The sequence below is a fragment of the Bombina bombina genome, chromosome 4 (genome assembly GCF_027579735.1).
Source record: "Bombina bombina isolate aBomBom1 chromosome 4, aBomBom1.pri, whole genome shotgun sequence".
Lineage (NCBI taxonomy): Eukaryota > Metazoa > Chordata > Amphibia > Anura > Bombinatoridae > Bombina > Bombina bombina.
In genome coordinates, this window is record NC_069502.1 from 741,286,734 (window position 1) to 741,313,964 (window position 27,231).

Below are 27,231 nucleotides of genomic sequence, written 5' to 3' on the forward strand. Positions count from 1 at the left end.
GAAATCTCATGAGCAGCGAAAGCATAGCATGACCTCCGCACTGCTGATACTGATTGCCTATTGTTTTTTTTTTTCAACTTGCAGTTAGACAGTAGCTGAAGTATAACTGTTCACAGAGCACTTACTCTGGTGAACAAAAGAAATTTTACGGTAAAGTATCTTCCTTTTTTACATAGAGATGCTCAGGTGATATTTTCATGTCAGCTTTCTACAGTTATACTGCATCACTTTCAAGTGATTTAGCATATGAGTATTATGTCCCTTTAGTTAATTTGAAGAATTAAAAGTTTCAATTTAGATACCAAGTTCATTTGCTTTTATTTAATTTAGAATTTGTTTGCTTTCTTAGATTTGTGAGGCTTTAAAGGGACATTCCAGCTACAATTGGAATACACAAAGGTGCATTTCAATTTTGTATAGAAACATTTTTTGCAATATATCTGCTATAACTGCTTCAAGAGTGTACTTAAAGGGATAGGACAGTCAAAATTAAACTTGCCTGATTCATATAAAACATGTAATTTTAAGACACTTTTAAATTCAAATTTTCAAATGTGCTTCATTTTCTTAGTATCCCTTGTTGAAAAGGAACACACACATATCCTACACTAGTGTGAGTAACTTCTGATTGGTGCCTGCATACGTGTCTCTTGTGATTGACTAACTAGATATGTTCAGCTAGCTGCCAGTAGTGCAATGCTGTTCCTTCAGCAATGGATAACAAGAGAATGAAGCAAATTTGATCATTGGAGTAAATTGGAAAGTTATTTAAAATGGTACGTTCTATCTGAATCATAAAATAAAATGTTTGGGTTTACTATCCCTTTAACCCTTTCAGTGCTAACGATGGCTCTGAGCCATCACAGAGTTTCTCACTCAGGTGCTAACGACGGCTCAGAGCCACCAGAAGTCAACAAATATATATCTGATGACATCACAGGAAATAATTAAGTAGCAGCGGCAGCAGGAAATCTCTTGTTTTCAGATATGTGGGTTGAGGGTTTTGAAAGCCCATATCTCAGTGGCCAGAACACTTACCCCTCTTTTGAAAGAAGAAACTGTATCCTTTCAAAAAGGGAATAACCTTCAGCAGCACTTCAAAGGCTTTTTTCTCTAATGGAGGGACAAGTGACGCCTCATATGAACGGGAAGACCCCACCCCTATCTTTCAAATTAGGGGAAACTTGTCCCCTTAGGATGCAAGTATGAACTGTTAAAAATAATGGTGTACATTGAAACAGAAAATTGACAAGAGATTACCATGGTAGTGGATAATCATCTGCTTCAGTTATACACCCGTGCAGTATTTGTTGGGGGAAAGAGGCTCTTTTAGAGCCCCTGTTTCCCTATAAAACACAGGCGAGAATGACACCCCATTTCGGAAAGGGGAATCCCCTATTTCCATTTTCTGGTCTCATAAACTTGTCAGTAGGTGGCTATCACCTACCTAATCTACTTACTATGTGGGGGCATGTACTTACTCTGTAGGGCATGTTCTTACTGTGTGGATGCAGTTGCTCAAAAGGAACTCCTATCTCTTAAAAGCAGCGTGCAACACACGTACACACAATTCCTTTAACATAAAAGAGGCGATTGCTCATTTTTTATATAAGGGTCTCATGGCTCTTTAGCAGGGGCCAAGTCCTATAAAAAAGTGCGGGAACTCACCAAGACCTCCACCCTCCCTCACAATTAATAATGTTGTATGTATATATATATATATATATATATATATATATATATATATATATTCACACACACACACATACTTACACACACACACTGTATTTATATGTATATAATTTATACACTTTGGTTATGAAAACAAATTAAAACCAGTGAAGGGTTGTATGGTTGCCTTTGGGCCTGAGAATCCTCCTCTGTCACGGAGTCTCGGCCATTTAAGGTACAATAGTCCTATTTCTGCTGAGGGGAGCTAAATAACCCCAGAGCAAGCCAAACAGAAATGTAAGCACCATGTGTAATAAAAGATAATATTTATAACAGGGGTGATAACACAGCAGGATCGCTGACAGTCTTACATTTAGTGTATTGTAGGAAGTTTTACTGCTCATTACTAGGGGATCTCACTGTCCCTCTAACCAGAATATGCTCCAGCTCCTACCACCAGCAGCAGCAGTGTTACTGCTGTCCAGAGGTAATTTAGTTCCTCCTGCAAAAATAGTGCAGGAACTTCGTTCTCATGCGTTCCCGCTCGACTTTAGGTAATAGGTTAATGCTATAGAAATTGCAAAATCTCTTTTAAACTTTTAATAAACTATTATTATTATTTTTTCATACTAGTTGCTGTAGGCAAAAATAAATGCACAACAACTAAACTGAATCTAGTAGGAAATTAGCTTTGTGTAACTAACGGCTAGATTACGAGTTTTGCGTAATGAGCGGCGTGGTGCTAACTTGCAAGTTATTGTCACCGCTCACTTACCTACAACGCTGGTATTACAGTTTTACAAAAACCCGGTGTTAGCAGGCAATATTGCAGCGTAAAGCAAAATTGAGCTCCATACTGCACTCCAATACCAGCGCTGCGGTGAGCTGGTTTTACGTGCTCGTTCACGATTTCCCCATAGGCATCAATGGGGAGAGATGGCTGAAAAAAAGCCTAACACCTGCAATAAAGCAGCGTAAAGCTCCGTAACACAGCCCCATTGATTCCTATGGGGAAACTAAATTTATGTTTACACTAGGGATGGGCGAATGTGTTTATATCCGAATTCGAATGTTAGAACAAATGTTATTGTAGAAATTCGATTTACATAATAGAATGTTGATAAGAATAAATATTCTTAAAAATTCGATTTTCAAATGTTATTTACAGTTTTCGAATGTCACATTCGAATTCAAATGTCACATTCAAATTTGAATGTCACATTCGAATTCGAATGTTACATTCGAATATCACATTCGAATTCAAATATTACATTTATAAAACACAATTGTAGACTAGAAACACTATTTCGAATGTCACATTTGAATCGAATGTCACATTCGAATCGAATGTCACATTCGAATCGAATGTCACATTCGAATCGAATGTCACATTCGAATCGAATGTCACATTCGAATTCGAATATTACATTTCTAAAACACAGTATTAGACTAGAAATACTATTTTGAATTCAAATGTCACATTCAAATCGAATATCACATTTGAATCGAATATCACATTTAAAAAACAGTATTAGACTAGAAATACTATTTCAAATTCGAATGTGACATTCAAATTTGAATGTAGCATTCGAATTCGAATATTACATTTATTAAACACAGTTGTAGACTAGAAATACTATTTCAAATTTGAATGTCACATTCAAATTCATGTCACATTTGAATTTGAATGTCACATTCAAGTTCGAATATTACATTTCGAAATTTAATGAATACATAGCTAAACATTCTATTATTCGAACAAATATTTTCAAATTTTATTGAAAAATTCGAAAACGAAAATTCAAAAATAGAATGTTAGAATGTTATATAAACATTCGAAATTCCATTCTAACGAATGAATGTATCAAAATTCGTTTTAAATTTCTAATTTTTAGAAACATTCGCCCATCCCTAGTTTACACCTAACACCCTAACATAAACCCAGAGTCTAAACACCCCTAATCTGCTGCCCCCGACATGCCGACACCTACATTACACTTATAAACCCCTAATTTGCCGCCCGACATTGCTGACACCTACATTACAGTTATTAACCCCTAATCTGCTGCACAAACGTCGCGGCCACTATACTAAAGTTATTAACCCCTAAACCTAACCCTAAGTCTAACCCTAACACCCACTAACTTTAATATAATTAAAATAAATCTAATTAAAAATTCCTATCATTAACTAAATAATTCCTATTTAAAACTAAATACTTACCTATAAAATAAACCCTAAGCTAGCTTCAATATAACTAATAGTTACATTGTATCTATCTTAGGTTTTATTTTTATTTTACAGGCAAGTTTGTATTTATTTTAACTAGGTAGACTAGTTAGTAAATAGTTATTAACTATTTATTAACTACCTAGCTAAAATAAATACAAATTTACCTGTAAAATAAAACCTAACCTGTCTTACACTAACACCTAACCTTACACTACAATTAAATAAATTACATTAATTAAATACAATTAACTAAATTACAAAAACAAACACTAAATTACACAAAATAAAAAAAAACCTAGCCTAAACTAAACTACCAATAGCCCTTAAAAGAGCCTTTTGCGGGGCATTTCCCCAAAGAAATCAGCTGTAAAAAAAAAAAAATACAAACAACTCCCCAACAGTAAAACCCACCACCCACACAATCAACCCCCCAAATAAAATCCTAAACTAAAAAACCTAAGCTACCTATTGCCCTGAAAAGGACATGTGGATGGGCATTGCCCTTAAAAGGGCATTTAGCTCTTTTTCTACCCAAACCCTACTCTAAAAATAAAACCCACCCAATAAACCCTTAAAAAAAAATAACTCTAACCCCCGAAGATCCACTTACAGTTTTTGAAGACCCGACATCCATCCTCAACGAAGCAGCAGAAGTCTTCATCGAAGCCGGCAGAAGTCTTCATCCAAGCGGCCGAAGTCTTCATCCAGACGGCATCTTCTATCTTCATCCATCCGGCACGGAGCGGCTCCATCTTCAAGACATCCGGCGCGGAGCATCCTCTTCAATCGACGTCTTCATCCAAGACGTCTTGGCTGATTGGCTGATTGGAAAAGCCAATAGAATGTGAGCTCAATCCTATTGGCTGATTGGATCAGCCAATAGGATTGAAGCTCAATCCTATTGGCTGATTGCATCAGCCAATAGGATTTTTTCACCTTTAATTCCGATTGACTGATTCAATCAGAATTAATTCCGATTGACTGATTCTATCAGCCAATCGGAATTCAAGGGACACCATCTTGGATGACGTCATTTAAAGGAACCTTCATTCTGCAAGAAGACGTCGATTGAAGAGGATGCTCCGCGCCGGATGTCTTTAAGATGGAGCAGCTCCGCGCCGGATGGATGAAGATAGAAGATGCCGTCTGGATGAAGACTTCTGCTGGCTTGGATGAAGACTTCAGCCGCTTGGATGAAGACTTCTGCCGGCTTCAACGAGGACTTCTGACGCTTCATTGAGCATGGATGTCGGGTCTTCAAAAACTAAGTGAATCTTCGGGGGTTAGTGTTAGTTTTTTTTAAGGGTTTATTGGGTGGGTTTTATTTTTAGAGTAGGGTTTGGGCAGAAAAAGAGCTAAATGCCCTTTTAAGGGCAATGTCCATCCAAATGCCCTTTTCAGGGCAATGGGGAGCTTAGGTTTTTTAGTTAGGATTTTATTTGGGGGGTTGGTTGTGTGGGTGGTGGGTTTTACTGTTGGGGAGTTGTTTTTTTTTTTTTTACAGGTAAAAGATCTGATTTCTTTGGGGGCTATTGGTAGTTTAGTTTAGGCTAGGGTTTTTTTTTATTTTGGGGGGCTTTTTTTATTTTTATAGGACTATTAGATTAGGTGTAATTAGTTTAAATATCTGATAATTTATTTTTTATTTTTTGTAAAAAAAAATTTAAATTTATTTAATTGTATTTAATTAATGCAATTTATTTAATTGTAGTGTAAGGTTAGGTGTTCGTGTAAGACAGGTTAGGTTTTATTTTACAGGTAAATTTGTTTTTATTTTAGCTAGGTAGTTAGTAAATAGTTAATAACTATTTACTAACTAGTCTACCTAGTTAAAATAAATACAAACCTGTAAAATAAAAATAAAACCTAAGATAGATGCAATGCAACTATTAGTTATATTGTAGCTAGCTTAGGGTTTATTTTATAGGTAAGTATTTAGTTTTAAATAGGAATTATTTAGTTAATGATAGGAATTTTTAATTAGATTTATTTTAATTATATTAAAGTTAGTGGGTGTTAGGGTTAGGCATAGGGTTAGGTTTAGGGGTTACTAACTTTAGTATAGTGGTGACGACGTTGGGGGCGGCAGATTAGGGGTTAATAACTGTAAATTAGGTGGCGGCGATGTTAGGGACAGCAGATTAGGGGTTAATAAGTGTAGGTAGGTGGCGGCGATGTCGGGGTCAGCAGATTAGGGGATAATAACTGTAATGTAGGTAGCGGCGATGTTAGGGACAGCAGATTAGGGGTTAATAAGTGTAGGTAGGTAGCGGCGATGTATGGGGCAGCAGATTAGGGGTTAATAACTGTAATGTAGGTGGCAGTGACATTGGGGCGGCAGATTAGGGGTTAATAAATGTAGGTAAGTGACGGCGACTTTGGGGGCGGCAGATTAGGGGTTAACAACTGTAATGTAGGTTGCGGCGATGTTAGGGACAGCAGATTAGGGTTAATAATATGTAACTAGTGTTTGCAATGCAAGAGTGCGGCGGTTTAGGGGTTAATATGTTTATTATAGTGGTGCCGATGTCTGGAGCGGCAGATTAGGGGCTAATAATTTTATTTTAGTGTTTGCGAGTTTTATGGTACAGCTCTGTAGCGTAAAACCCATAACTACTGACTTTCAGTTTACGGTATGGATCTTGATGGTATTGGCTGTACCGCTCACTTTTTGGCCTCCCAGGCAGACTCGTAATACTGGCGCAAAGGAAATCCCATTGAAAAAGGACTTTGTGAAAGCTGCGGTAGTTACGCTGCGTTACGGCCAAAAAAGTGTGCGGTGCAGAAATACCTGTAAGACTCGTAATACCAGCGGTAGTGAAAAAGAGCCTTAACGCTGCTTTTTCACTGATACCGCAAAACTCCTAATCTAGCCGTAAGTATTTATTCTTATTGGCTGATAAGGTCCCACATATCTCAAAAGTAATGTAATACATTTTAAAATATCAACTATATATCAGAGAGAAAAAAAATGTGTACAGTTTGTTTTAAACAATTAGGTATCAATAATTCTATACTATATTTAAGAAAATTATGTTAAAATATGCAACTATATATGAAGTAAACATATTCTCATCTCATTATGTTTTCACAGAGCAGCCTGAATCCATACGAAGGCCTTGGTGTTGTTTCCTTAAGTGTTATATATGGTGGACAAATTGTATCGGCTATTTTACTTGCTCCATTAGCCATTAGGAAGTTTGGTTGTAAATGGACAATTGTCATCGCAATGATCTGTTACATCACATATACCTTGGCAAATTTCTACCCAAAATGGTAATTTTAGCAAGAAGAAAAGTTATAGCAAAACAACTATCTGTGAGGTCCACCGGCCAAGTCAGATATATGAACAAAGTCTAAAGCAGCACACAGCATGAATAAAGACTTCCACTGAGTACCAAGTGTTTTACTCAGAATTGAGTCCCTACTCCCAGTCTCCTACGGGACTGCGGTCTTAACCACTCCTACCTGTTTACACGATAACAAAACAAAGGAGTAGATTGAAAATTACTTAAGGTAGACAACTTGAGGGAAGGTTGAGGGAAGGTTGCACTCACCATTTGTAACCACTCTTCCACCCGTCAATATCCTCTTATCCCATTGAACTTCAGGCTGCTGGTGTAACGCCATCTCACTGCTCAGTCGTCACACCTCCAAACTGCTGTACCACTATGCTCATTGTTCATCTGACCGTTATCAATCCATGTGTGGTTAAGCACAACTAGTGCACTGTAGTAGCATAAACAGAAATAAAGTCTAAAAGTCACTGGATAAAAGCTATACCTTAATTTTAAATCCATTAAAAAGTCATGTAGACAATACAAACAAAAGGGTCAAAAAACTGAAAAAGTATTTTATGAAAAAGTAAAAAATTAAGAGAAATAGAATAATTCAAGCACTTGAGAAAAGGGTACATTTTTGCACCAATTGTAAATAATTGTAGTCTATACGGATAAACAGATTTCTGAGTAGTTGATCCAAGCTTCTAGATGATCTAAAAGTAAAAGTTTTTTTAGGGACACTAAGGTCAAAATTAAACATCCATCTTTCAGAAAAAGCAGTTTTAAGACTTTCTAATACACTTTCATTATCAAAATGTTCAGTCTTTTTTCAGTATATGCATTTTTTTCTGAGGCACCAGTTCCTTTTGAACATGTGCACAAGTTCACAGTGTATACATATAGATCATACACGCACACAGTTTCTTGGTATAAATACTAAATAGTAAATGGAGTCTACTGTGGAGTTCCCCAAATCGCTTATAGCAGCAATATAAATATACAGTCTTAATGAACTTGCTTCACTAAAATAATGTGTTGTATATGAGCAGTTGCAACAACAGGAAAGCAAAAAAAAGTGAAGTTTCAACAGTATCAAATGCAATGTCTTAAGTCCTCAGACACAGTAGGTAGAAGTAGTGGTGATTATCTTTATATCCTCTGATACTTTACCCGGGCATGAGAGTTTTACTGCGATGATTCACCGGTAAACATACCAAAGCAGAATCCGCCAAGCCTCGGTTCTCTTGTGTCAGTCCCAGCTCCTATGGGATTGTGCCACGCCAGAGTACTCCGTCAAAGGTGATGTAAAGCGGTCATGTGACCTAGGTAAATCCCCCATTGCTAATGAATGGGGTTAGTGAAAACAGTCCCAATACTCCTGTTCAGCGATCCTTCACACTGTAATAAAGATCCACAAAGCAGCAATAGAAAGAAGTTAAGGAAGAGCCGTCCAGCTTCATGTAGTTAAAAGTTCATCTTTATTAGAAACCTTTAAAAGCAGATAAAGACTCCACCAACTGTCACAGCACACAGGAGCTACACTCCAACGTGTTTCCTGCTAAACAAGCACTTCATCAGGGATGTACAGCAGCGCTCCCTTACATTGTATACATATACTAGTCTGTGATTGGCTGATGGCTGTCACATAATACAGGTGCCTGCAAACATGGGACAAATAAACATTAGAATCTACTACTTATTTGAAATTCAGGGTGTTATTGTATCTTCTTTTTATCATACACTTGTTAGTCATGCAATTCTACAGTATTTAACAGCCCTTTAAAATAACTCTTTAAATAATTATAGGTAATAAGTAGTGACATAATTCTTATAAGAAATTGCCCATATATTATGGTAACCAGGAAATTACAAAGTTATATTTCCCATAAACCCTGAACCCCGTACTCAGGGGCGTATCAGCTCACCCACTCAGGGAATCCCAGTCCAGAGTATTCTGAAATGTAAGGAAAGCATTACATGTGCAGATCAACCCGTGCAATATGGACGCCTGATGAAACAGCCAGTTTGGGGCTGAGAAACACATTGCAAACTAAGGGGATACTGTGATACCCCTTAGTCCACTAATTGTTTTTAACTATATTGTTTTTTTTATATAAATACAAAGCTTTTTTTATTTACAAGTATTGTGGAATCACCTTTATTATTGTGTCCATTCTAATGTGGTTTGGTTACAAATATACTCATTAATTGGTCCTGCCTGGAGTCCTGCCTTTCTGGGTGAGCCTGGAGTTGGTGAGCTGATACACCAATCGTAATATATCAGTTTGCTTCTACTAGCACATGAGGGTGCTTGTGATAAATGTGAGTATCCATTTGGCCTTTTTTAAATTTTACCATATTGCACGGGTTGAACTGCACATGTAATGCTTTCTTTACATTTCAGAATACTCTGGACTGGGATTCCCTGAGTGGGTGAGCTGATATGCCCCTGAGTATATCAGCCTGTCTCTACCAGCACACTAGAGTGCTCTAATTAAATGTGAGTACCCATTTAGATTACAGACTTACTGGACTCTTTATGGTTATTTGGACTACTCTCATTGGTCACTTTTTTGTCTGACCACTCAAGGCTTTCTTTCATTGGTCTATTATCTGTGTTCTTGGTTTACTGTGTTTCTCTGTTAATGTTTATATTGCTTTTATTCTCTGTCCTTGTAATAAAATTAATTGGATGTTACATTAATGTTATGTATAATGGAATATTTTGGGTGTACCAAATTCTTGTATTATTATTATTATTCATGGAATTAAACAAAGTAGTCTGGACACTGTCTCACCCTCTTAGCCTTTCAGAGTAGACTAAGATCTCTCAACTTAGTCAATAGATATAAATCAGATATTTTAAATATATGAAGGGCGCTTTTGGAGCTGAGGGTCAAAGTTTATTAATCTAAAAAATATGATTGAAATAGTCGCAGATGAAATATTATGCTACCATGTATCGGTATATAAGGTGTATAAGGACCTTATGTGTATAGAAGACAATTTGTATAATAAATCATACTACTTAGTTTAAATAATAAATAGAATTTAATCAATATAAAAATATTATAAGTTCAATAAAAAGTATGTTGTGGCCACAACTTCTAAAATATGCTATCGATATAGACACTGTACTTTACTGATGAACCTAATCCATAGAATAATATTGTAGCTCAATTCTGATTTTGCAATAATAATCACAACAATTTTGTGAGAATACAGATAGAGGCAACACTAAATAGTGAAGATATGCAGATAGGATAACACTTAATAGTGAAGATAACACTTAATAGTGAAGATAACACTAAATAGTGAAGATATGCAGATAGGATAACACTTAATAGTGAAGATAACACTTAATAGTGAAGAAATTAAAAATCTCTAAAAACAAATGTCCATATATTTTCTTTGTGATTTGTGTAAATGTATCAGTACATCTTGAGTCTCTTTAAACACTGATACAAACTAGGATGGTATCAAAATCTGGCTGTTTACCAATGCTTTAATGTGACCGAAATGTTTAAGTGCAGTATGTCTCCAAAGTTAGTTGTAACACATTCCAAGACTGTGTGAGTGGCTAAAAGAATGCTGATTTTTTTATCCGTTTTTCCGTGTGAAATAAAAAGGTTTATGCAGCTTCTCGCTACGTTATAACATATTCCAAAATTATGTGAATGGTTAGATTGATGCGGATTTTTATATATCCGTACTTGCGTGTGAAAAAAATGTCAGATATTGGTGCAACTTATCGCTGCGTTAGAAAGTGGTTGCTATATTTAGAATTAGTGCATCAAGTGTAAGTGACGGTAATCTCTGTAATTCCTTATGAGCTTGTGAGTCATATGAGGTATTTTGGCTTAATGACAGACTTACCTGGCTGCGCTCCCTGGCCGGCGTTGTCCTTGTACGGCGGAAGTGCTCGCAGCCGCTTCACTGTCTGATGTAGCCCGGTCTTTTCCCCGCCTCTTCAGTGTGGCTTGTCGATTTAGCTGAACAAGTCGCTGTTTGTATCAGATCCTCCTGTAGTCCTTCAACGTTTTTTGAGTATAGGTGATGAGTGAAATAAATCCACAGGTTACTTCTACGCGTTTCAGAACTTAGAGTGCCTTTATCAAGATGGTTTCTGTGGATTAGATTTCTCCTTTTTAAATGTTACTAATGCCCGTATGTTGGACCCGTATGTAGATGATGGGTCTTAAAGGTAGTTCGCTATCGTAATGGTTTACTCTAGATTTCTATTTTGACAGACATATTATTTGTAGCATAACCATCTCTATTGTTAGGACGAAATGTACACATATTAGAATTCACTATACAATTCATATTTAGAACTAGAAATTTATATAAATTATTTTGTTAATATTTATTATACACATTGCTAATTCTGTTATACATTGATAACTAATAATTCATCTTATGTTATTTTTTATGAGCCTACTATTACACCTTATATGGGTCGTGGATTTTATAAATAATGATTGGGATTTTATATATTATTTACTATTAATAATTAATTTCTACTATGTACATGTTTGAATCTACACTGAGTATATAAAATAATCATCCTGTAAGTCCATGTTAGTGTATATTTAACGAGGACAATTATTGGGGTATTGGATTTAAGGAAAGATCTAGATATATATGATATAAACTGTAGTAAAAAGTACTCTATAAAAATGGATTTAGATCCAATTCTGCGTTAAGCCCTCCGGGGATCAGAGAGGAAAAATTTACTATAAGTTCAGCTTCTACTTGTAATAGTTTTTGTGTTATATTACCCCCTCTTTTTGAAGATATTTTCCTAAGGCCCCAATATAATAGTCCTTTTGTGTCTTGATTATGTTCTTTCTTGAAATGGAGGGATAATTGATGGTCTTCAAAACCTCTTTCAATATTATTTAAATGTTGTCTTATTCTATCTTTGAGGGGTTGTCCCGTTTGACCTAAGTATTGTCTCTTACATGGACATTGAATCAGATAGACCACATTGGTATCAGTACATTTTATAGTCTCTTTAATTTTTAGTTTAAATTCTGAATTGGTTGATTCGACTAATTTACTTCTCTTACTGTATTTGCAAGCCTTGCATTTATAACAAGGATAATAGCCTTCAAGGGTATTCGCTAAAACATCTCTATTATGTTTTCCCTTGTTGTATTCACTTGGGGCTAATATAGATTTCAGATTTTTACATTTTCTATAAATAATTTTTGGCTTTGACTGTGTAATTTCACTTAATAGTGGATCTTTTTGGATATAGTGCCAATGTTTATACAAATTTTTTTTCACAATTTGAAAATCGGAATTGTATTGAGTTATAAATGCTGTTTCATAAGATTTATGTTGTCCTAGGGAAATGTTTTTCTCTTTTGTTAGTAGACTCTCTCTGTTTGTAGATAATGCAACATTCTGTGATTTTTTTTATTAGTTCTGTATCATAAACCCTTTCAATGAATTTATTTTCTAGTATAATTGATTGTGTTTTAAAATCTTCTAGATCTGAACAATTTTTTTTGAGCCTCATATACTGACTCTTCGGAATATTAAGTTTCCATAGATCATTGTGGCAACTATTAAAATGTACATAATTATTCAAGTCTACCGGTTTAAAGAAAGTTTTGGTTTTAATTTGGTTGTTCATGATTTCAACTGTGATATCTAGATAATTAATTGATTTAGTGTTATATTCATATGTAAAAGAAAGACCCCAAGTATTGTGGTTGAGATCTTCTCCACCTTTTTTCCATCTCTGTGGAGATAGTAAACACCGCAGGGATCTTCAACCTTAGCAAACTAAACTTAAACAAAGAACAGGAAACAGTCCTAAGCAAAGGACTTTCATTTGCACCTACTAGCAAATTAAAAAAATTCAATACACTTATCAATATACATCAATATGTAAGAAAACTTACTCTTAAAAGATACTTCATAAAAAATCCCATAGGAAATCAGAATGCCAACAGACAGAGTGGTATAGCAAGAAACTCCATAAGAGAATTTTACACACATACAGAATTGAAAGCTAAATCTAACTTTTATCCAACCCAAGAAAAAGGAAAATACATAGAATTATTTGAAAAAGCAGTTAAAGATGATATTTACAAATACAATGCGAAAACCCGAACCAAATATAATCTAACCAGAAAAGAGAATGAAGTAATTAAAGAACTAAAAAACAACCCTGACATTATAATCAAGATGGCCGACAAAGGGGGAGGAGTAGTACTTTTAGATACCTCTGATTACCTAGAGGAATCTAACAGACTTCTAGATGATAAAGAAACATATACCAAATTAGAATGTAATCCAGTCAAAGATATGATGTCAAATCTAGATGAGATATTATTTGAAGCGAAAAAAGAAAATATACTGAATGAGAAAGAATTACAATTTTTAAAACAGACCACTCCAGTTACTCCAATATTTTATTATTTACCAAAAATACACAAATCCCTCACCAAACCCCATGGCAGACCCATAATTTCAGGCATCAACTCACTTACATCTAATCTTTCCCAATACGTTGACAGATTTTTACAACCCTAAGTTAAAAAACTCTCCACCCATTTAAAAGACTCTACAGATTTTCTGAATATTCTGAAGGATATAGACTGGAATGAGAACTTACTTCTTGTAACTTGCGATGTAAGTTCTCTTTATACCAACATTCAACATAACTTAGGACTCAATGCTATCAAATACTTCCTACATAATGATGATAATATACCTATCCAACAACAGATTTTATCTTAAAATGTATAGATTTTATATTAAACAATAATTTTTTTAACTTTAATGGAAATAATTTTTACAAAAAAAGGGTACGAGGTTTGCGCCCAGTTACGCAAATTTGTTTATGGGTCTATTTGAACAAACAAATATTATAGATACCCCCTGGAGCGCAAACTTCGTACTCTTTAAGAGATACATAGATGATCTCTTTTTTATATGGACTGGCGGTATAGACTTATTAAATTTATTTATGGAAGATCTCAACCACAATACTTGGGGTCTTTCTTTTACATATGAATATAACACTAAATCAATTAATTATCTAGATATCACAGTTGAAATCATGAACAACCAAATTAAAACCAAAACTTTCTTTAAACCGGTAGACTTGAATAATTATGTACATTTTAATAGTTGCCACAATGATCTATGGAAACTTAATATTCCGAAGAGTCAGTATATGAGGCTCAAAAAAAATTGTTCAGATCTAGAAGATTTTAAAACACAATCAATTATACTAGAAAATAAATTCATTGAAAGGGTTTATGATACAGAACTAATAAAAAAATCACAGAATGTTGCATTATCTACAAACAGAGAGAGTCTACTAACAAAAGAGAAAAACATTTCCCTAGGACAACATAAATCTTATGAAACAGCATTTATAACTCAATACAATTCCGATTTTCAAATTGTGAAAAAAAATTTGTATAAACATTGGCACTATATCCAAAAAGATCCACTATTAAGTGAAATTACACAGTCAAAGCCAAAAATTATTTATAGAAAATGTAAAAATCTGAAATCTATATTAGCCCCAAGTGAATACAACAAGGGAAAACATAATAGAGATGTTTTAGCGAATACCCTTGAAGGCTATTATCCTTGTTATAAATGCAAGGCTTGCAAATACAGTAAGAGAAGTAAATTAGTCGAATCAACCAATTCAGAATTTAAACTAAAAATTAAAGAGACTATAAAATGTACTGATACCAATGTGGTCTATCTGATTCAATGTCCATGTAAGAGACAATACTTAGGTCAAACGGGACAACCCCTCAAAGATAGAATAAGACAACATTTAAATAATATTGAAAGAGGTTTTGAAGACCATCAATTATCCCTCCATTTCAAGAAAGAACATAATCAAGACACAAAAGGACTATTATATTGGGGCCTTAGGAAAATATCTTCAAAAAGAGGGGGTAATATAACACAAAAACTATTACAAGTAGAAGCTGAACTTATAGTAAATTTTTCCTCTCTGATCCCCGGAGGGCTTAACGCAGAATTGGATCTAAATCCATTTTTATAGAGTAATTTTTACTACAGTTTATATCATATATATCTAGATCTTTCCTTAAATACCCCAATAATTGTCCTCGTTAAATATACACTAACATGGACTTACAGGATGATTATTTTATATACTCTTAGTGTAGATCCAAACATGTACATAGAAGAAATTAATTATTAATAGTAAATAATATATAAAATCCCAATCATTATTTATAAAATCCACGACCCATATAAGGTATAATAGTAGGCTCATAAAAAATAACATAAGATGAATTATTAGTTACCAATGTATAACAGAATTAGCAATGTGTATAATAAATATTAACAAAATAATTTATATAAATTTCTAGTTCTAAATATGAATTGTATAGTGAATTCTAATATGTGTACATTTCGTCCTAACAATAGAGATGGTTATGCTACAAATAATATGTCTGTCAAAATAGAAATCTAGAGTAAACCATTACGATAGCGAACTACCTTTAAGACTCATCATCTACATACGGGTCCAACATACGGGCATTAGTAACATTTAAAAAGGAGAAATCTAATCCACAGAAACCATCTTGATAAAGGCACTCTAAGTGCTGAAACGCGTAGAAGTAACCTGTGGATTTATTGCACTCATCACCTATCCTCACAAACCGTTGAAGGACTACAGGAGGATCTGATACAAACAGCGACTTGTTCAGCTAAATCGACAAGCCACACTGAAGAAGCGGCGAAAAGACCGGGCTACATCATACAGTGAAGCGGCTGCGAGTACTTCCGCCGTGCAAGGACAACGCCGGCCAGGGAGCGCAGCCAGGTAAGTCTGTCATGAAGCCAAAATACCTCATATGACTCACAAGCTCATAAGGAATTACAGAGATTACCGTCACTTACACTTGATGCACTAATTCTAAATATAGCAACCACTTTCTAACGCAGCGATAAGTTGCACCAATATCTGACATTTTAGTACGGATATATAAAAATCCGCATCAATCTAACCATTCACATAATTTTGGAATATGTTATAATATAGCGAGAAGCTGCATAAACCTTTTTATTTCACACGGAAAATCGGATAAAAAAATCAGCATTCTTTTAGCCACTCACACAGTCTTGGAATGTGTTACAACTAACTTTGGAGACAGACTGCACTTAAACATTTCGGTCACAAAGCATTAGCAAACAGCCAGATTTTGATACTATCCTAGTTTGTATCAGTGTTTAAAGAGACTCAAGATGTACTGATACATTTACACAAATCACAAAGAAAATATATGGACATTTGTTTTTAGAGATTTTTAATTTCTTCACTATTAAGTGTTATCCTATCTGCATATCTTCACTATTTAGTGTTGCCTCTATCTGTATTCTCACAAAATTGTTGTGATTATTATTGCAAAATCAGAATTGAGCTACAATATTATTCTATGGATTAGGTTCATCAGTAAAGTACAGTGTCTATATCGATATATATTACTAGCATATTTTAGAAGTTGTGGCCACAACATACTTTTTATTGAACTTATAATATTTTTATATTGATTAAATTCTATTTATTATTTAAACTAAGTAGTATGATTTATTATAGAAGTTGTCTTCTATACACATAAGGTCCTTATACACCTTATATACCGATACATGGTAGCATAATATTTCATCTGCGACTATTTCAATCATATTTTTTAGATTAATAAACTTTGTCCCTCAGCTCCAAAAGCGCCCTTCATATATTTAAAATATCTGATTATTATTATTCATGATTTATACATTGCAACATTTTGTACATTGCGATGACAGATTATACAAGTGTATGCTACACAAATTTCAATAGTTACTGTAGAAGACAGAGTACATTATAAAACTTGGTGCACTTTTATATAAAGTGAGCTACTAAATAGGTTCTGAAACTTATAATCTAAAGGAAAAAGATATGACACAATTACTGTATTTAAAAAGGACTTGAAGGGTGTAATTTATCTAGATCAATGTTTTAGTTGTCTCATTAATAGAATTTGTAATTTCAGTATTTAATTATATTTATGATTTTCAGGTATACCCTTATTCCGACATCTGTTATCCTAGGTTTCGGTGGAAGTCCTTTTTGGACAGCAAAATGCACCTATCTCACTATCAGCGCAAGGCAGTATGCAGACACAGCGGGCCTTGTACAAACACATATAATAAATCAATTTTTTGGAATATTTTTCTTCATATTCCAGTCATCCAGAATTTGGGGAAATCTTATTTCATCTCTGGTATTAAACTTATCTCAAGGAAATGGTAAGTAGTATGAATTCAGTTACATTTCTGAATATTTAAGATACTGATTAATGATACAGATTTATTTATGAATGTTTCATAGCTTACAGTATAAGAGAGATTTCAGCAGCATTTAAACATTTTACAAAACAGATATTAAAAAATGGTGATTGCTCAAATCGTAACTAAGTATGCTCAAGATTGATATGTCCAAAACAAGTTTTCAAGAGAGTAGGCTGTTGAATCCAGTGTGCCCACAGGGATATGACTGCAACTAACTGAGGAGGCCGAAACATATATCTGGGGATTTCATGAATTGGTATTTCCTACAAATTGCTTGTGCCAGTAGCTGTGTTCCTTCTAAGGCGAGATTTTGTGAGCTGCCCAGAAATCAAACAGTTAGCTAACGAACCACACCCTGAAGTTAGCAAAGACTAAAATGCACACAGCAAGGTATGCTTTCCTAATTAACTGTTAATTGCTACATATGTATTTATTTGTGTCTATATGTTTTACAGACATATGTACACATATAAACACATAAATACATATGTATACATATATATATATAAGTGCGTTGGAGTCCTTTGCCATTAAGTAGATGAAAACATGTAAAAGCATATTCATGCAATATTCATATTTAAGGTTTAAACTATGTATTTACTGTAAATATTTGACATCCCAATGTTCTGCACATAGCAGTATATCTTATATGCATTTCTAAACATATATTCCTATATAAATGTGTTTATATCTATACATATATACAGTTGTGCTCATAAGTTTACATACCCTGGCAGAATTGATGATTTCTTGGCCATTTTTCAGAGAATGTGAATGATAACGCAAAAACTTTTCTTTCACTCATGCTTAGTGTTTGGCTGAAGCCATTTATTATCAATCAACTTTTTAAATCATAATTAGTGATGTCGCGAATAGTTCGCCGGCGAATAGTTCCCTGCGAACATAGCATGTTCGCGTTCGCCTTGGCGGGCGAATATATGCGATGTTCGATCCGCCCCCTATTCGTCATCATTGAGTAAACTTTGACCCTGTACCTCACAGTCAGAATACAGATTACAGCCAATCAGCAGCAGACCCTCCCTCCCAGACCCTCCCACCTCCTGGACAGCATCCATTTTAGATTCATTTGGAAGCTGCATTCTTAGTGAGAGGAGGGACAGTGTAGCTGCTGCTGATTTAATAGGGAAATTGATAGCTAGGCTAGTGTATTCAGTATCCACTACTCATCTGATCTCTGCTGTAAGGACAGCACCCCAAAAAGCCCTTTTTAGGGCTAGAACATCAGTCTGCTTTTTTTTTTTTTTTTCTGTGTAATCTAATTGCAGTTGCCTGCCTGCCAGCGTGTGTGTCAGGCTCACAGCGTATACTGTGCCCACTTGCCCAGTGCCACCACTCATATCTGGTGTAACAGTAGTGTACATTTAAAAAAACAACACTTTTTTGACTGTGAAATAATAGCAGACAGCTGCCAGTACCCAAGATGGCCGCCAATAAGGCAGATGGGAAGGGTTAGAGAGCTGTTTTGGGGGGGATCAGGGAGGTTGGGGGCTAAGGGGGGATGCTACACTACAGCATATGTAAATATGCTAAAAAAATATTATTTTTTTTAAAAAACTTTTATTTTAGTACTGGCAGACTTTCTGCCAGTACTTACGATGGCTGGGACAATTGTGGGGTGGGGGAGGGAAGGGAGCTGTTTGGGAGGGATCAGGGGGTCTGATGTGTCAGGTGGGAGGCTGATCACTACACTAAAGCTAAAATTAACCCTGCAAGCTCCCTACAAACTACCTAATTAACCCCTTCACTGCTAGCCATAATACACGTGTGATGCGCAGCAGCATTTAGCGGCCTTCTAATTACCAGAAAGCAACGCCAAAGTCATATATGTTTGCTATTTCTGAACAAAGGGGATCCCAGAAAAGCATTTACAACCATTTGTGCCAGAATTGCACAAGCTGTTTGTAAATAATTTCAGTGAGAAACCTAAAATTGCGAAAAAATTTAAGTTTTTTTTAAATTTGATCGCATTTGGCGGTGAAATGGTGGCATGAAATATACCAAAATGGGCCTAGATCAATACTTTGGGTTGTCTACTACACTACACTTAAGCTAAAATTAACTCTACAAGCTGCCTACATGCTCCCTAATTAACCCCTTCACTGCTGGGCATTAAACACGTGTGGTGCGCAGTGGCATTTAGCAGCCTTCTAATTACCAAAAAGCAACGCCAAAGCCATATAAGTCTGCTATTTCTGAACAAAGGGGATCCCAGAGAAGCATTTACAACCATGTATGCCATAATTGCATAAGTTGTTTGTAAATAATTTCTGTAAGAAACCTAAAGTTTGTGAAAAAGTGAACAATTTTTTTTTTATTTGATCGCATTTGACGGTGAAATGGTGGCATTAAATATACCAAAATGGGCCTAGATCAATACTTTGGGTTGTCTACTACACTACACTTAAGCTAAAATTAACTCTACAAGCTGCCTAGATGCTCCCTAATTAACTCCTTCACTGCTGGGCATAAAACACATGTGGTGCGCAGTGGCATTTAGCAGCCTTCTAATTACCAAAAAGCAACGCCAAAGCCATATAAGTCTGCTATTTCTGAACAAAGGGGATCCCAGAGAAGCATTTACAACCATTTATGCCATAATTGCATAAGTTGTTTGTAAATATTTTCTGTGAGAAACCTAAAGTTTGTGAAAAAGTGAATATTTTTTTTTTATTTGATCGCATTTGGCGGTGAAATGGTGGCATGAAATATACCAAAATGGGCCTAGATCAATACTTTGGGTTGTCTACTACACTACACTTAAGCTAAAATTAACTCTACAAGCTGCCTACATGCTCCCTAATTAACCCCTTCACTGCTGGGCATAAAACACGTGTGGTGCGCAGTGGCATTTAGCAGCCTTCTAATTACCAAAAAGCAACGCCAAAGCCATGTAAGTCTGCTATAATGGCATGTCTGGCACACAGTGTTGGGGCAAGGGTCCATCTGACCACTGATACCGGGTCTGCAAAGCATGGTCAGGGCAGGTATATCACCTACACTGCGCACTGTGAAGCGGGCGTAACCCTTACACTACCCGATCGATACAACATCATACCTGATGTTTTAAAGCACGTTATTCCAAACAATTTAGGAATGTTAGGTGATTTATGCCCTTTATGGATTAAAAACAGACTCTGCATCAACTATGTAATTTTCCATGGGAGTTTTGCCATGGATCCCCCTCCGGCATGCCACAGTCCAGGTGTTAGTGCCCTTGAAACAACTTTTCCATCACTATTGTGGCCAGAAAGAGTCCCTGTGAGTTTTAAAATTCGCCTGCCTATTGAAATCTATGGCAGTTCGCCCAGTTCGCCCGTTCGTAAACTTTTGTGGAAGTTCGCGTTCGCCTTTTGCAAACCCAATTTTTTAGGTTCTCGACATCACTAATCATAATGACAACATAAACTACCCAAATGACCCTGATCAAAAGTTTACATACCCTGATGATTTTGGCCTGATAACATGCACACAAGTTAACACAAAGGAGTTTGAATGGCTATTAAAGGTAACCATCCTCCCCTGTGATCTGTTTGCTTGTAATTAGTTTGTGTGTATAAAAGGTCAATGAGTTTCTGGACTCCTGACAGACCCTTGCATCTTTCATACAGTGCTGCACTGATATTTCTGGATTCTGAGTCATGGGGAAAGAAAAAGAATTGTCAAAGGATCTGTGGGAAAAAGGTAGTTGAACTGTATAAAACAGGAAAGGGATATAAAAAGATATCCAAGGAATTGAGAATGCAAATCAGCAGTATTCAAACTCTAATCAAGAATTGGAAAATGAGGCGTTCTGTTTGATAACATACTGCATTCATCTTGCCATCAATTCTGACCAAATTTCCTGTGCCTTTGTAGTTCACACATCCTTAAAACATCAGCGATCCACCTCCGTGTTTCACATTAGGAATGGTGTACCTTTCATCATAGGCCTTGTTGACTCCTCTCCAAATGTAGCGTTTACAGTTGTGGCCCAAAAGCTCAATTTTGGTCTCATCACTCCAAATGACTTTGTGCCAGAAGGTTTGAGGCTTGCCTCTGTGCTGTTTGGTGTATTGTAAGTGGGATACTTTGTGGCATTTGCGTAGTAATGGCTTTCTTCTGGCGACTTGACCATGCAGCCCATCTTTCTTCAAGTGCCTCCTTATTGTGCATCTTGAAACAGCCACACCACATGTCCTGTTTTTCACCTGAAGTTATTTGTGGGTTTGTCTTTGCATCCCGAACAATTTTCCTGGCAGTTGTGGCTGAAATTTTAGTTGGTCTACCTGACCGTGGTTTGGTTTCAACGGAACCCCTCATTTTCCACTTTTTTATTAGAGTTTGAACACTGCTGATTTGCATTCTCAATTCCTTGGATATCTTTTTATACAGTTAAACTACCTTTTCCCGCAGATCCTTTGACAATTCTTTTGCTTTTTCCCATAACTCAGAATCCAGAATCGTCAGTGCAGCACTGGATGAAAGATGCAAGGGTCTGTCAGGAGTCCAGAAACGCATTGACCTTTTATACACACACACTAATTACAAGAAAACAGATCACAGGTGAGGATGGTTACCTTTAATAGCCATTCAAACCCCTTTGTGTCAACTTGTGTGCATGTTATCAGGCCAAAATAACCAGGGTATGTAAACTTTTGATCAGGGTCATTTGATTAGTTTCTGTTGTCATTATGATTTAAAAAGAGTAAACACAGTTGACTGATAATAAATGGCTTCAGCCAAACACTAACCATGAGTGAAAGAAAAGTTTTTGTGTCATCATTCATATTCTCTGAAAAATGGCCCAAAAAATCATAAATTCTGCCAGGGTATGTAAACTTATGAGCACAACTGTATATATATATAACAATCTCGGACACCTGTGATAATTAGATTGCCAGGCGAGCCCAATTAAAGGAAAAACTACTAAAGGAGGGTGTTCCACATTATTAAGCAGAGCACCATTTTCAAGCAATATGGGGAAGAAAAAGGATCTCTCTGCTGCCGAAAAGAGGGAAATAGTTCAATGCCTTGGAGGAGGTATGAAAACATTAGATATTTCACGAAAACTTAAGCGTGATCATAGCACTATTAAGAGATTTGTGCCTGATTCAGAGCACAGACGGGTTCGTGCAGATATAGGCACATTGAAGAAGATTTCTGCCAGATCCATGCATTGGATCAAGAGAGCAGCTGCTAAAATACCATTACATAGCAGCAAACATATATTTGAAGCTGCTGGTGCCTCTGGAGTCCCACGGACATCAAGGTGTAGAGTCCTCCAGAGTCTTGCAACTGTGCATAAACCTTCCATTCGGCCACCACTAACCAATGCTCACAAGCAGAAACAGCTGCATTGGGCAGAAAAATACATGAAGACTAATTTTCAAACAGTCCTGTTCACTGATGAGTGCCGTGCAACCCTGGATGGTCCAGATGGATACAGTAGTGGATGATTGGTGGACGGTCACCCTGTTCCAACAAGGCTGCGACGTCAGCAAGGTGGTGGTGGAGTCATGTTTTGGGCCGGAATCATGGGAAGAGAGCTGGTCGGCCCCATTAGGGTCCCCGAAGGTGTAAAGATGACCTCTGCAAAGTATGTGGAGTTCCTGACTGACCACTTCCTTCCCTGGTACAGAAGGAAGAACTATGCTTTCCGTAATAAAATCATCTTCATGCATGACAATGCACCATCTCATGCTGCAAAGAATACCTCTGCATCAATGGCTGCTATGGGGATAAAAGGAGAGAAAGTCATGGTGTGGCCTCCATCCTCCCCTGACCTCAATCCTATTGAGAACCTTTGGAGCATCCTCAAGCAAATGATCTATGAGGGTGGGAGGCAGTTTACCTCCAAACAGCAGCTCTGGGAGGCTATTCTGACATCTTGCAAACAAATTCAAGCAGAAACTGTGAAAAAACTCACATGTTCAATGGATGCAAGACTTGTGAAGCTGCTATCAAATAAGGGGTCCTATGTTAAAATATAACGTGACCTGTTAAAATGTTTAAAAAGTTAAAATGTTGTTCAAAGTTTGATTGAAATAGCTTTTGATTTCAGTAAATATGCTGCAAGCACAACAAATTAAAATTTTCAGTTCTTTACAACCTATAAAGTGTTTTGAAACTTACTGTACGTAATAATTTGGAACAGTGCATTGTAAGTTTTTTATTTTGAACAAAAAATACTGTTATCATTAGGAGGTTTGTGCAATAAAATTTGAATTGTACTCTTAATAGTTGATAACATGAGAATTATGCTGACTGTTGTTTACATCAATTATTTAGGTAAATGAGAAAGATATCATTGGCATAATAATTTGGAACAGGGTGTACAGTATATATATATATATATATATATACATATTCCCTGTATCCACTCAAGGTCTGATTGTGTTATAGAAATTTTGCAACAGTGTTTTTGAATTAACTAAATTAGGATGGCTATTTAAGAGTTGATTAGCCATCAGTAAGCATCTACGATTAAGGCATACTAGCCGAAACGCGTCAGATGCTACACAGCACTGCGTCTGTGCAGTTTTTACTACTTGACATGTAGTTCCTGTGACAAAAAGGAATTAAAGTTTACTTAAAACTCCACCTGAGGCTCGCTGGTTTTCTTTTTATGTTCGGATATATATATATATATATATATATATATATATATATATATATATACTGCATATATATATATAATTGTATATATCTATACCTATATATAATTGTGTATATATATATATATATATATACACTGTACATCATAAAATATATGTAGAAATATGTATTTCTGAATGAATAGAACATATTCTATTATTTGAAGAACATTGGAATGTGATATATTTATTTTTTGATGTTGGGTTAGCGCAAATCAGAATATGCGATCAGGTTTGTGCGAGAGTGTTTTTTTCCCCCCACTTTTGTTTGTTCATTGACTTCTATGGGGGAGTACGTGAACATATGTGCAATATTCTAACCTTGGCTTTTTGCGCTTGTTGGGTTACTGCAAGAGCGAAAACAGTTTACTTTCAACTCGTAATGCGAATGCAACCTGACAAACACAAAAAACTTACTTTTAGCACAGTAACTCTCGAGTGGAAGCGTTAATTTGCGCTTCACTGATAATCTAGTGAGGCATTAGGTGGCTTAAAACTAGAGCCTTCCCACAAAGGGAGACAAAGTGGGGAGAGAGAGAGAGAGAGAGAGGGGGGGGGGGATTGAGAGAATGAGAGGGGGGAGCGAAAGATATGGGGAAGAGAAAGAGGAGAGAGAGGGGGAGAGAAGGAGGAAGCCCTACTATGCAGGTAAGAGAGCATTGTCTGTATTGTTAGGCTGGCTATTTACACCTTATTCAAAGGACTATAATTTGAGGCAACTTTATCTGATCACTATTAGGCATGCAATTCTGAAACTAATTCATGCAGGAATTAAAACAAAATTTCTTAAAGGAATATGAAACCCACTTTTTGTTTAATGATTCAGATAGAGCATGCATTTTTAAGCAACTTTCTAATTTACTTCTATTAGCAATTCTTATTCGTTCTCTTGGTATCTTTATTTGAAAAAGCAAGAATGTAAACTTAGGATCCGACCCATTTTTGGTTCAGAACCTGGGTAACTCTTATTGATTGGTGGCTAAATGTAGAGAACAGAGAAAAATTGCTAATAGGAGTAAATTAGAAAGCTAAAAATTGGGTTTCATATCCCTTTAATAACTGTTTTTGCGTAAAACTAGATGGAAGTAAATGGCAGGATAGATGCTGTAATACAGCAGTTTAGCACCAGGGACTCGTACTACAGTAATAGCACAGGCCAGCACTGCCCTAGGTAAAGCAGTTTAGCACCGGCTACCACACTAATATCACAGCTCAGCACCACTCAGCATAGGTACTGCAGCGCATGTCAGTACTACAGTAATATCACAGCTCAGCACTAGTACTGCAGTGCATGTCAGTACTACAGTAATATCACAGCTCAGCACTAGTACTGCAGTGCATGTCAGTGTTACAGTAATATCACAGCTCAGCACTAGTACTGCAGTGCATGTCAGTGTTACAGTAATATCACAGCTCAGCACTGGTACTGAAGTACATGTCAGTGTTACAGTAATATCACAGCTCAGCACTGGTACTGAAGTACATGTCAGTGTTACAGTAATATCACAGCTCAGCACTAGTACTGCAGTGCATGTCAGTGTTACAGTAATATCACAGCTCAGCACTGGTACTGAAGTACATGTCAGTGCTACAGTAATATCACAGCTCAGCACTAGTACTGAAGTGCATGTCAGTGCTACAGTAATATCACAGCTTATCACTAGTACTGAAGTACATGTCAGTGTTACAGTAATATCACAGCTCAGCACTAGTACTGCAGTGCATGTCAGTGTTACAGTAATATCACAGCTCAGCACTAGTACTGCAGTGCATGTCAGTGTTACAGTAATATCACAGCTCAGCACTAGTACTGAAGTACATGTCAGTGTTACAGTAATATCACAGCTCAGCACTGGTACTGAAGTACATGTCAGTGTTACAGTAATATCACAGCTCAGCACTGGTACTGAAGTAAATGTCAGTGCTACAGTAATATCACAGCTCAGCATAGGTACTGCAGCGCATGTCAGTGTTACAGTAATATCACAGCTCAGCACTAGTACTGCAGTGCATGTCAGTGTTACAGTAATATCACAGCTCAGCACTGGTACTGAAGTGCATGTCAGTGTTACAGTAATATCACAGCTCAGCACTAGTACTGCAGTGCATGTCAGTGTTACAGTAATATCACAGCTCAGCACTGGTACTGAAGTACATGTCAGTGTTACAGTAATATCACAGCTCAGCACTGGTACTGAAGTACATGTCAGTGTTACAGTAATATCACAGCTCAGCACTGGTACTGCAGTGCATGTCAGTGTTACAGTAATATCACAGCTCAGCACTGGTACTGAAGTGCATGTCAGTGTTACAGTAATATCACAGCTCAGCACTAGTACTGCAGTGCATGTCAGTGTTACAGTAATATCACAGCTCAGCACTGGTACTGAAGTACATGTCAGTGTTACAGTAATATCACAGCTCAGCACTGGTACTGAAGTGCATGTCAGTGCTACAGTAATATCACAGCTCAGCACTAGTACTGCAGTGCATGTCAGTGTTACAGTAATATCACAGCTCAGCACTGGTACTGCAGTGCATGTCAGTGTTACAGTAATATCACAGCTCAGCACTGGTACTGAAGTGCATGTCAGTACTACAGTAATATCACAGCTCAGCACTAGTACTGAAGTACATGTCAGTGTTACAGTAATATCACAGCTCAGCACTAGTACTGAAGTACATGTCAGTGTTACAGTAATATCACAGCTCAGCACTAGTACTGCAGTGCATGTCAGTGTTACAGTAATATCACAGCTCAGCACTAGTACTGAAGTACATGTCAGTGTTACAGTAATATCACAGCTCAGCACTAGTACTGCAGTGCATGTCAGTGTTACAGTAATATCACAGCTCAGCACTGGTACTGAAGTACATGTCAGATTTACAGTAATATCACAGCTCAGCACTGGTACTGAAGTAAATGTCAGTGCTACAGTAATATCACAGCTCAGCATAGGTACTGCAGCGCATGTCAGTGTTACAGTAATATCACAGCTCAGCACTAGTACTGCAGTGCATGTCAGTGTTACAGTAATATCACA

At 36.4% G+C, this 27,231-nt stretch overlaps 1 pseudogene; it reads left to right on the forward strand.

The window, feature by feature from the left end:
- Positions 1–27,231, forward strand: part of LOC128657802 (protein unc-93 homolog A-like) — a 94,919-nt pseudogene that overhangs the window by 10,494 nt on the left and 57,194 nt on the right.